At 40.4% G+C, this 12,007-nt stretch overlaps 1 long non-coding RNA gene across 1 annotated transcript in view; it reads right to left on the reverse strand.

The window, feature by feature from the left end:
• Window positions 1–11,306: 11,306 nt before the first annotated feature.
• Window positions 11,307–12,007, reverse strand: part of LOC129199571 (uncharacterized) — a 32,753-nt gene continuing 32,052 nt past the window's right edge. The window contains exon 5 of the long non-coding RNA XR_008574688.1: window positions 11,307–11,994. This is a non-coding gene — a long non-coding RNA (uncharacterized LOC129199571). The remainder of the gene's footprint in view (window positions 11,995–12,007) is intronic.

The raw sequence follows: 12,007 nt of genomic DNA on the forward strand, positions 1-12,007 counted from the left end.
ATGTCAGCCAGGTAGCTTGTGGAATAATTTATATCTGCAGACAGGACTCTGGAAGAAAATTCTCCATATCACTCTGCACTCACCTTGCACCAACATAAGACGTCCTCACAGAAGGTTTCTTCTAAGAACCATCCTTTCTGCTTGCAGCCAGAGTTAATACATAGGTTGCCTTTCCTGCTGCTTGTGGTCGCTTCCCTTCTAGCCTTAGTCAGAGCTTTCAGTCTACTCCATTTATATTTGGCATTTACTGCTGGACTAGTAAGGTGAGTTCATAAAGGCTGTGTGGTTGCCTGTGCCGGCACAAGAGGAAACTGCCGGACTGTGCACTCAGCAGTAGGAAGGGGAAAGATGGAAAGGGGAAGTAACTTTATACTACATTGTTACCTAGCCTTTCTAGAACTTACCTACTCTCCCCTAGTCTTGGTTATCTTAAGTAATTCTGTGTTCTCAGCTGGTTTTGCTGCTTTAATGAGAAAGGGACTTTTATTTTCCAACTAGTAACCAATTTTTAATCCTTCTCAAAGCTTTCTCAGCCTGTGGATTTCAGCCTTTCTTATTAGTTTCTAACAAGGCACTTCAAAAAACTATTTAGAAAACTTCAGTCCTTTATCATGAATGGTTTGTTTCATTCCCCCCCTTAACCTACATGCAGTGGTAGCTTGGCCTTACACCACTGAAGTCAGAGGACTTTTCTGGTTTTATATTGGTTGGGAACCTAGCAGCCAAGAATCTGCTCCACTAGTCTTCCTAAGAAACTTACTTCAGAAGCATGATTTATAAAGGCAAGAGTATTTCAACCCTTGTTATACAGTTCACCTCAAAATGCTATATAATGATACCTCCAACGATTTGCTTTAGAATATTTCCTTCTAACAGTTTTTCTCAGATGAGTAGTATAACATGGGCAGCTCTCCAGCCAAGCAGCTGTTCTGAATGATAAAGAGCATAATTTTTGTCACCAGAAGAGCTGTTTTGTTCCTTAGGAACTCCCAGGCAAACGTCATCCAGTCCTGGCAAACATACACCAATTCCTACAGTTTTTCTATCAGATGTTCTTTTTGATGCCTCTACCTAGCAGATGATCATCATATCTTTTCCCTTGTTGTGAAGACCACTGCAAAATGCTCATTTTGCTGCTGCCTTTTGATGTTCTCCCTTAACAGAAAATGTGTACTTTGTCTGGATTCTATTTACTTTTCTTTAGAGGGTACAACAAGGAAATAACAAATGTAATGTCCAGAGAAAGAGTCCTTCTCCGTATTTTCACACTATGAGGACAGTGCCAAGGAGAGAGGGAACTACAGCCCTGCCCATGGACACACAACAAATGCCAACAGTTCAGAGTATCATTCAATGTAATTTATAGTCGGGCAGCCCCCATTGATTCCCACTCAGAATCAGAGCCTTATCATGCAAGGTACTGCCAAACAATTAATCAAGAAGAGAAGCAGATGCTTACATGGAGCTTATTCATACCTAGAGAGCTTATGTAATTTCTGGCATCTCCTGTTTCCAGCTGAACTATAAACAATGTTAAACATTTACATCTTCAAAGTTTTAATTGCTCTCCATAGTAATTCCAATGAGAGACGCGCTATACCTATTATTATCCATGTTTACGAGGAGCAGGAGACAGGAGTGGTGAGTTGTATAAACACTGATGAGAAGTTCCTGGCATCTACTTGTAAAAGAGGCCACTAAATCTTGTCTCAACATATGCCTTCTCTCAGATGCATCACCTGTTCCACCTGAACTAGGAAATGAATGAAGGATGTAATCACATTTTGAGGGTGCCAATATTCATTCACATGTGGGCTACAGAGATAGCTTCCACTTAAAAATCTCATTACAACCAAGTATGTTCAAGATGCCCTTCCTTTTCCTTACATTCTTGCCTGATATCTTTGACAGCATATCTGCTCCATGGGCATGATGACAACTTTGGTGAAGAGGCTGCCTGCAGACAGAGTCTGGTGTGCCTATTCTGTTTGGGGATATTTTATAAACCCGCAGATACCAAGGACTCCCAAGAATTTTCCTTCTAGAAGCAGCAGCAATGATGTGCAGCCCTGGAAAGACCTGGGCTGAAGCTGGAAGCATGCCCAAATGCAAAGCGTGCCACTTTAGAATAGAAACCCCTGTTTGCCCATCTGTTAGTTTATGTATCCTGGTGGTGTCCCTTGGAAAACCGTGTTTCAGCAGTCACATGCTACAGATGTGTGTGTGTGTTTATTAATAACTTCTTAACCCATAGTCCAACTACAGTCAAATTTGACAGAGACAGCAATCACAAAGATACAGAATTCCTTCATGTGTTAGGAAAATAGGTGAATGGGTGGCAGAGTGACTCCATTGGCATGCTAAGGGAAAGACTGCGCTAAACACTGATAAACAACAAAGGACACACGTGGGACAGAGATGCTACCTGTTCCCCAACAACTGGCAAGCTCTAATCAGAACCGTACTTAACTGACCAGAAGAACTCACTCTGCAGTCAGTCTACTGGTGTCTAATAACAAGCGTGCTGACAAAATAGCTTTGATATAACTGTTAAAAAATCAAGCAACTGTAAGACACGCATCCAAACACACCAGGATTTATGATTTCTGGTACTTCTGAAACTAGTTCTTATGATTCAAGAAACAGGATCTAAAGGGGGCAGCATCACATGTTCACATTTTTATATCTATTCACAAAACCACCTCAATTCAATGTATTCAGGCACAAGCAGTTAACCCATCCCCTTGGTCACCTTTCTAGTCACGAGAATAAAAAGACCTCAACATCTTGGGAGCAAAAGTCACTGGAATTCCCTGGATTTAAGCAGTTTTCAATCTTTTGTTTCTTGAGTACACCTACAGGCATTTTTTAAGTGTTTGAGATTTACGTGAACATAACAAGGGCTGTGTTGTGTTCCTTGCATGGAGTCTTGGAAATGAAAGGGCTAAGATAAAATGCTATCTAAACAACATAACGTGACTCCAGAGTCTTTGATCAACATTTCAGAAGATAAGTTAACAAGACAGTAATGTCCAGCTTTGCTATTCCCATTCCCATTCTCATTCTCATTCCCATTCTCATCTTACAGAATTTCTCAAGGTAACACTGACCACTAGGTTTGTCCTGGTTTCATCTGAGATAGAGTTAGTTTTCTTTCTAGTACCTGGTATCATGCTGTGTTTTGGATTCAGTATGAAAATAATGTTGATAACACACTATTTTTAGTTGTTGCTAGGTAGTTGTAGTGTCTGCAATAAGTCAAGGACTTTTCAGCTTCCCATGCCCTGCCAGGTGCACAAGAAGCTGGGAGAGCACAGCCAGGACAGCTGACCCAGACTGGCCAGAGGGATATTCCCTACCATACAATTTCATGCTCTGTATATAACTAGGGAAGTTAGCTGGGAAGCAGATTTGCTGCTTGGAAACAGACTGGGCATCAGGATGTGGGGGTTTTTCCTTCTGCATGTGGTGAGCAATTACATTTGTGCATCACTTGTTTTATTGTTCATTATTGTTAATAGTTATTATTGTTATTATTGTTGTTATTACTGTTATTATTGTTGTTGTTATTATTATTATTATTATCTTCCTTTGTTATCCTATTAAACTGTCTTTATCTCTCTTTTTCCATTCTCCTCCCCATCCCCTTGTGAGGAGGGGTGAGCGAGTGGCTGTGTGGTGCTCAGTTACCCACGGTGGTTAAACCATGACAGGTTCCTACCAGAACTGTACTGGCTGTCAATTACTTGCAGAAGTTTTCAAAAAGATCTAGATCTGTCCTGATCCGGAGTGTAGTTTCTCCATCCAGGCAGTCAACATGAAGTCTTTGTTAGGGATTTTCTGATTTGTTAGCACTTTAATACCTTACAAATGCAAAACCCAACAATATCTTTCACTCTCCATATTAATATGATATGAATTTCATTTTACATTTAGCAAGGGTACTCAGGAGGTGTCTGCTCTAGTTTTGATCTGCTTTTCCCTGTTTGAAACCCAAACTGGAGAGAAATACAGAAAGAGCATCTCTGAATTCTCAGCCTGATAAGCCAATGTTTAGTTAGTTAGATTTTAAAAATAAATCTCTTTCTAACACAATATTGAAAATATATAAATACAAATAATTTTTTTTTCCCAAACCTTCTGTGTCTGAAAAGAAACCCAAATTCCATAGACTACCATGGCAAAACTGTCAAAGATAGTTGTATTTCTCTGCCCAGTCTGCGAGAGAATCCTTTGGATGGGCCTTTTCCTGGCATTGCATTCCCTGTCTTCACGGCTCCTCATCTGAGGCAGCCAGGAAGAAGGAACCCTATTTGCCTGCATCTTTACAAGGGTCCATAGATTGTGACCCAATGCCAGTAAGGTGACTATACCACCAGCTCATACTCATTCTGGAGGATAAGCTGCCCTTTGAGGCAAATGTTTCCCCCGACCTCAAATCCTGTCTAGAGTGCTGTGGATAAATGCTACAAGCCAGTTTTCTGATTATTATGAAACAATTAATGAGAAAAAGTAGTTGGGATTTTCGAGTCAACACACGCTGAACATTTTAATACATTTACTTCTGTGATGTTTTTGCCATCCTACAGCTCCGCAGCATGGTATGAGAGAAAAAAAAAGTGCAGGATAATGCAGGCCTTAAATAAACTTTCCATATTTTAAGTCTAATTTCCTAAGAAAATCCAGCTAATGGTAAAACACTATCCATCTGCTTATTTCTACTGGGATGAAACTCTGAACGTGACCTGATTGACTTGTGGTCTAAGTCCCTGACTGTAAAGTCTGCAGTGCCATCTGCCCCTAAGATGTTCATACTGCTTTCTCAAAAAGCAGACTTATTGAGTACTTACATATCCAGTGATGGAGAGGAGGGTGTGGATTAATTTGGTGTGCATATGCTGACTCTGCTGAGTTGAAAATAGCTTGTGATGGGCCAGCCTGCTGCACTGGAGGTCTGGAGCACCACTGAGGGTTATGGAACAGGTATGCAAGGCAGAAGCAGTGAAGATCAAGGGTAAGGGCTTGAGTGGCTGGCATTTCCTGACCCTCAGGCTTCCTACCTCAGAAACAGGAATCTGCACTGTCAGCAAACAAATTTGCTTGCCTCTTGTTACACCTGAAGAAAAGCAAAAGGGAGGTTGCAAACAAGAAGTAATATTGAGCAATATTCCTGACTCACTCAAGTGCAGAGCCAGCTCCTCTTCTTTAAGAGAATTGCACTATCTACCTATAACATTCTTACATTGCCTTTGCATTTCAAAAGTTGAGTGCCAAGCAGCTGGATCTTTCCAGCTTACTTTTGCCAGTTTGTGGGTGAACTTTCCACAAGCCTGTAACATGGCAGGCAGGATAGTCACAAGGAAGCTGGAGGAGAGGGGGAGAACTTTCTCAGAAAGCTGACCTTTGTACTTTTTAGATTAGACTGAGCAGGGAGTGGAGGCTTTATTCTGCACAGTGATGCTCACACAGCCAAACTGAAAATGCCTCGTGATAGCTGGGCCAAAGTGCTGCCATGGAGAATCTTGAGGACGATCTCTTCCACAACCTCTTTAGGTTTTTAATTTCCCAATGGAGGTATAAGAGGTATTGTCCTACGCACATCTAAGTGGGATAAAAATATGCAAGGAGAAGGTCTACAAGAGACGCTCTACGGTCCTAAACAGCTTCATATAGGTTCTCAACAGAGCATGTTCTCTATTCTCTGTTTGAGCAATATAAAAAAGCAAAAAAACATTCAACTACAAACTGCCAGCCAAGAGCTGCCCAACTTCATTTTGCCAGAGCGTCAGTGACGGCCTGAAATATGGAGAGAGCTAGTGAGGAAATGTTAACCTGTGTACAAGACCAGACAGCTTACAAAGAGGCTTTGCATCCACTCTAACGCTGCAGTTCAGACACAAAATTTATTTTGGTTTACTTACTTGACCCTTTAAATTGACTGCCTTTTGGTAAAATACTGTAGTCAAGATTTTAGAGTCACTGGATTCTTCCTTGAAATCTTACCTGGGATTTATGTAGATTGATATACTGTGTTCACAAAATAGCTTAATGGTGGAGAGAATTTTTTATCCAAGCCAGTGCTGGCATTAATCTGCTGACATGAGTTTGATTTGGTAGTTGTATTACTTTAATCTTAAATAAGTATTATCAAAAGCAGTATAGCTTTGAGGAAATGTTTTCTTGATTTTATAGTTAATAATTTGCATAAAATTGGTCCTAAATTTCCTTTTCTAATGTAAGCAACACGAGTCATGGCATTATAGGCACTTGTAGAGGACATCAGTGATTTCATGTAAAAGCCTCACCAGCACCCTTAATTAATCTCCAGATTTTACTCTGTCTTTTAAAAAATGCTAACTGTGTCATTAATGCTTATATTTAAGGGTGAATATAACTCCAAAGAAATTATTTAGGTCTAAAAATAACAACTAGCTGTGCCATGAGATAAAATACTTCAGCTCCCTGTGATTACACCATCAGCAAAGAGTGGGGAAAAAAGACATATTCTCCCTAGGCAAATGCAAAGCTTCAAAGGCAGTAAGAGCCTGTCAACCTGCTAATCTCAAGTGGTACCAGAATTGGAACTGTCAGGAAGCATTAAATACTTGCCCAATGAATGTTTTTCCATGGTAGACACAATATCATTGAAAACACAGAATACTCCACATTAAAAAAACCCCACAACCCAACACAACACAGCACTATTATTCAGTACAATCCAAACTGAATTCCATACTTGCCATCTCTGTTAGTTATTATATTCCACTATACAGTGAGCACAACAGGAAGATTATCTGTTGAAGTGTGGTGACATCTTTCAGTCAGCATCACTTGATCATAGAATAACAGAATAATTCCATTTGGAAGGGACCTCAGGAGCTCTTGAGTCCAATCTCCTGTTCAAAGTAGGGTCAACCAAGAACGCAAAACAGAATATATGACAATGGCTGGGGAAACTGGTCCAAGACAGTCTTGAGTAATCTGCCTTTTAAGATCAACAGAGCAGTACAAACATTTTGATGGAAACACATAGTAATTAGGCAGAGAGCTTTCTTTAGCTTTAACAGTAATATGTAGCAAGCAAGAGTTGTACCAGTCTTGTAGCAGAGGGTTACATACGGAAGGCATTAAGAAGGGGAAGTGGAAGGATAAGGAAGTATTCTCCACTTGATGGAAAGCAACAGAGTTTGCTGGGTTGTGTAGTGTGGCCTATGAAAGGACATAAGGTGGCCGGGTAAAACAGGAAGCGGTGATATCTGCTGAGCTTTGGTTACTCAGGCGGTAAGTTACAGAAAAGGGGCAAGGAAGTTTTGTGCCATTCCTGCCTCAGACTAAGTTTCACTGAAGAAAGTCATGCTGTGATGAGTTATCCCAAAGCCTCACCTGTGGGTTATGTATTTTCCATCCAATGGAGAAGTTAAATTCAAGACAACTTCTAAAATCTTATTTTCTCCTAAGCTCTGCCCAAAGAAATATTTATAAAAAATTAGCAAAGTAGGTATAGGACAGGGGGACATGGAGAACAAAAGCAAAGGCCAAGGAAGGTATGTTATAAAGCAACAAACATGTATAATAACTACTGATAAAGACAGGTGGGTGAGTCATGTTAATGCTTTTGTGGATGCCAGAGTTTCATCATTATCTTCTCTCCCACATCTGTCATGCTCCACCCCCACAAAAATTAGTAATGAAACCATGAAGAACCAAAGAAACTATCCAAGTGTACACTAACTGAACAGCTGAGGCAAGAGTCAAATATTGGACATCAACTTTGGTAAACTGTTACTTCCCATCAGGTTGAATTTACTGTCGTTTATCCCCAAGGAACACCCATCATACATTGTTTGTATTAGGATAGGCTCAAGAAAAGGAGAGAAACGATGTCAGAATCTCTATCTCTGTGATTATTCTTACCATAAATAAAAGTTTCAGGGTAGACAGCAACAGAAATTCTGTTTACAGCCTTGCAAACTGGATTTGGTTAGAATCAGAAGCCTTTAATTTCTTTCAAAACAACTCTTGCATCAGTGACCCCAAATAAATAAAAGTTTGGAGTAAGACCTCTGCCGCCTTCTACAGCGCTGTAGAAACAGTGCCTGTGACCTGTGGCCCCTATGTTGACAGCCCATGTTTTATAACAACCAGAGGATGGCTGTTTCACATGACAGGATGAACAGCCAGATAATCCTGCAAGGCAGAACACCTTCCATCTCACTTGGACGGCATATTCTAAATGCAGATAACAGCTATTTATCCTACAATGTTCTCCTATTCATTTGACAGCAAAAGCTCTGTGAGAATTGAGTAATCCATGCCTTCTGCAAGCTTTTGGTGAACTCTAGTAACCCTTCTGCCTGCTGCTATTCACTTGTCATGGACTATACAGGCAGGTTCAAAAATTCCCTTGTGGGCTGGCACTGCTCAGAACCACAATTTTGCAAACAGTTGGTGATCTGGGTGTCTTCCATTGCACTGGAATAACCCCGGCACTGGGACAAAAACACCCATTGATAAATACCCTCCCAGAGAGGCCACATACACAACAATAGCATATGTTCTGCATTTAATTATGATTTTGCAAACATGCATTGGTAGTAAACACATCAGCTAAGCCATAACTGTACATGCAAGCACAGGCAATGCAGGAATCCTGTTAAAGAAAGAACATCTACTGAAAATTGTACCTATTAATTTAGCACTTCCTTGCAGTTAATTAGGATAACTTCCAGGGGATGTTGGGACATGTTAAACCAGTGATTTCTATTTGTGTTAATTGCCATTATTCAAGTACAACCTATATGAAATACCGTATATATCTTCTTTGGTCAAATATGCAATCTGGGCAAAATAAGAGGCAACAGGCACTAACAGAGTAACTCCGATTCAACTCCAGTGCCTCTAGCAGTTAGACAATATGTCATCAATATAACTACAGCAAGAACTGGTTCAGCTAGATCTGCTGTTGAGGTTAGAGCAGCCAACACACCAAGTAGCTGAAAGGCTTGTACTAGTGTGACTCTTGTAAAAAAAAAATATATATATAATGTGTATGTATATTTATGTACATATAAGTATATAGCTGCATATTGAACTGTGCTTTTGAATGCAGAAGTATCACCAAAATGTTAAAGATAGCCTAAAAGTAATTCCTTAACTATGTCTTTTTCATTGGCATCATGCATGGGCCTGAAAAGCACACTTATTATGACCATAAATTCACAAGCCATAAAATGTTCTTTTGATTTTCTGATCTACTGGTATAGTTTTGTTCCTGGATCCTGACCAAACGTTTCTGTAACCTAAAAAGATCCATTAAGGTCTCGGGACTCATGATAGCCAGCTCTGAATAGCCTAGAAAGAGCTCCCATGTGCAATCCATGCATGAAGATCATGGGGTGGAAGGGATGACAGGAGGTCTCTAGTCCAAACTCTGGCTCAAAGCTGGGTTAGCCATGAGATCAGAACAGGGTGCTCAGTGCTTTGTCCAATCACATTCTGAAAAACTCGTAGCGTGGAGATTGCACAACCTCTCTGAGCAACCTGCTCCACTGCCTGGCTGTCCTCGTGGTGATACAGTTCCTCCTTATACCAATCTGGACCTCTCACATTATGCTTGTTTCCTGCCCTCCTGCCACGCATTGCTGTCATCTCATTCAACTTGCAAAGGTCAACCACTAGGACTCTGACATTAAACCTTTATCAGCTTGCAGACTCCCTATTTTTCCAGTGGAAGTACAGACCCCTGTATGGTGAATTTAAGCCTTCTGAACAGGTAGTGATTTTCTGTAGTCCCCTGACAAGTTGTTGAGGACCAGCAGCTGGAAAGCACTGTCAAGATACATTCCCAATTAAAGGAGAGAACGGCTTGTCAAGTTTCAGCACAGAAGACTGGGGAGCAGAAGGGTAGAGCACCACTCTAAGTGGAAAGATGAGACTCAGCAGTAGATAGCAATGGAGAAACCTTAAGATAGTAGCAGAAGTAATTTTATCAAGCTGGAAGGGAAAAAGTTGTAATAGAACATCACCTCTGTTCACTAATGAGAAAGAGCTGGCACCCAGACTGCTGTAAATTAGTTGAGCTCCAGTTCATTCAGTGGAGATAGATGCCTCTTACACCACCTCAGGATTAGGCCTGAAGTATCTTATTCCCTAAGGAGCTATTCCTTGTCTCATTCTATGTATCATCTTCCATGTGCTGGCACATTATACACCAGCAGGGAGTTGCTTGTTATGTCTTTACAGTGCTGCACTGCATGGTAATTCATTGCTCACTGACATGTCAGAAATTTTTTTAATGATGTGCCTCTGCTGCTCTAAAATAGGGTGAATTCTGAATATTAAGTTTTATTTACATTCAGCATTCATTTAGAACAAGTAGCAAATCCAACATCCTCATAGCGTAGCTCAAACTCATTTTGCCACATCCCTGCTCTTTGAACAAATAATTATTATTAATTTTTCCTTCTTTGGCACAAGTCAAAAGTGCAAAAGTCATTACAAGGAGAAACAGTTCTGACAAAAAGTTTGTAGAATGCTAGAAGGAGCACAAGCAACCTTCTGCCACTGTTTAGTGAGATTGAATGAGACATTAAACAGCTCTTACTTGTCTGCAGAATGGAAGGAAAAAGTGGAAGGATCATGTTCAGGTCTAAAATAAGAGCTATCCCAGGGATATGGTGGAGCATATTTACATTCTAAGTCATGCTGAATTTGCAATGTGATGCAATTCTGGTATCAGTCACTGTGTTGAAAGTCATTCCATGATATTGCTCTAGATCTTTAATTATGTCCCCTGTCTAGGCAGGTACTTACGTACATGCTAAACTCTCACTTCAACAGGATCACTCACATGCTTCCAAGTTAAGACACATGCTTGACAGTGTCTTGCTTAATCATGGCAGAGCTCGATTCATTTCTAAGTCAACCTAAGTAAAGATTGTCACGTATTAAAAGGAATTTAGATTGGCCCCTCAAACTAGGTGCAAACAGGAAACAGAATGAAGCTGCGACAGGGGAAGTTCATATTGGACATTAGGAAAAGGTTCTTCACCAAGGGGGTAGTCAGTCACTGGAACAGGCTGCCCAGGGAAGTAGTCACAGCACCAAGCCCGTCAGAGTTCAAGGAGTGTCTGGATGATGCTCTTAATTGTATGGTTTAGTTTCAGGTAGTCCTGCAAGGATCAGTGAGTTGGAATCCACGATCCTTATGGGTCCCTTCCATCTTGACATATTCTATGATTCTACGATTCAATACCCCATGCCAGGGCAGATAAGGCCCAAGGGTTAAATAGAAGCATGACACAACATGATTCACATTGTTTTTATTTTTAATGAGGTTGTTAGGTAGATCTTTCGCTGATGTAAATCAGCATAGCACCATCAAAACTGACAAAACAATGATACAGAATTTCTCAGAGTTACTAGTGGAGCAGTAGGATGGCAAAGTGAGGAGCTTAAAGGTACAGTATCCCAAGGCTCCACACCAACTCTTACCTCTGCTGCCTCATGCTAATGTGTGCAATTGCAATACAATCTTCAATCCTATAATACCTATTCACAAATTCTCTGCATAGCAAATCATGTAGAGGAACTACATTTACTGTTACCCTAGTGCTCCTGCTGTACCCTTCCTCATTCATCAGTTTAATATCTAATCCATCCGCTGGACACCAAATGAGATCCAGATTTCCTTGTGATGTCTTGGTTAATACACACATAGCCAAGCAACTGTCAAGGCAAGCAATTTAAATCTGTATGATCTGGCTAAACCAAACCATACTTTTTCCATTGAGCCTAATGCATTATCTCCATTCCAGATTTCAGGTTTCCAGTGTCTCCTGTTCAGATGCTTTAGTGTACTCATGAAAAAATACACCTTTCTTTATAAATATAAAAGCTAGAAAGAAAGTTTATCCATTGCACCAAACTGTTTCTGCTCAAACTTCCTGAAATAATTCTCTTTCAAGCAGAGTCCAGGTTCAGAAAACCTCAGATCTATAAAAAAAAA

Source organism: Grus americana, chromosome Z, assembly GCF_028858705.1.
Source record: "Grus americana isolate bGruAme1 chromosome Z, bGruAme1.mat, whole genome shotgun sequence".
Taxonomy (NCBI): domain Eukaryota; kingdom Metazoa; phylum Chordata; class Aves; order Gruiformes; family Gruidae; genus Grus; species Grus americana.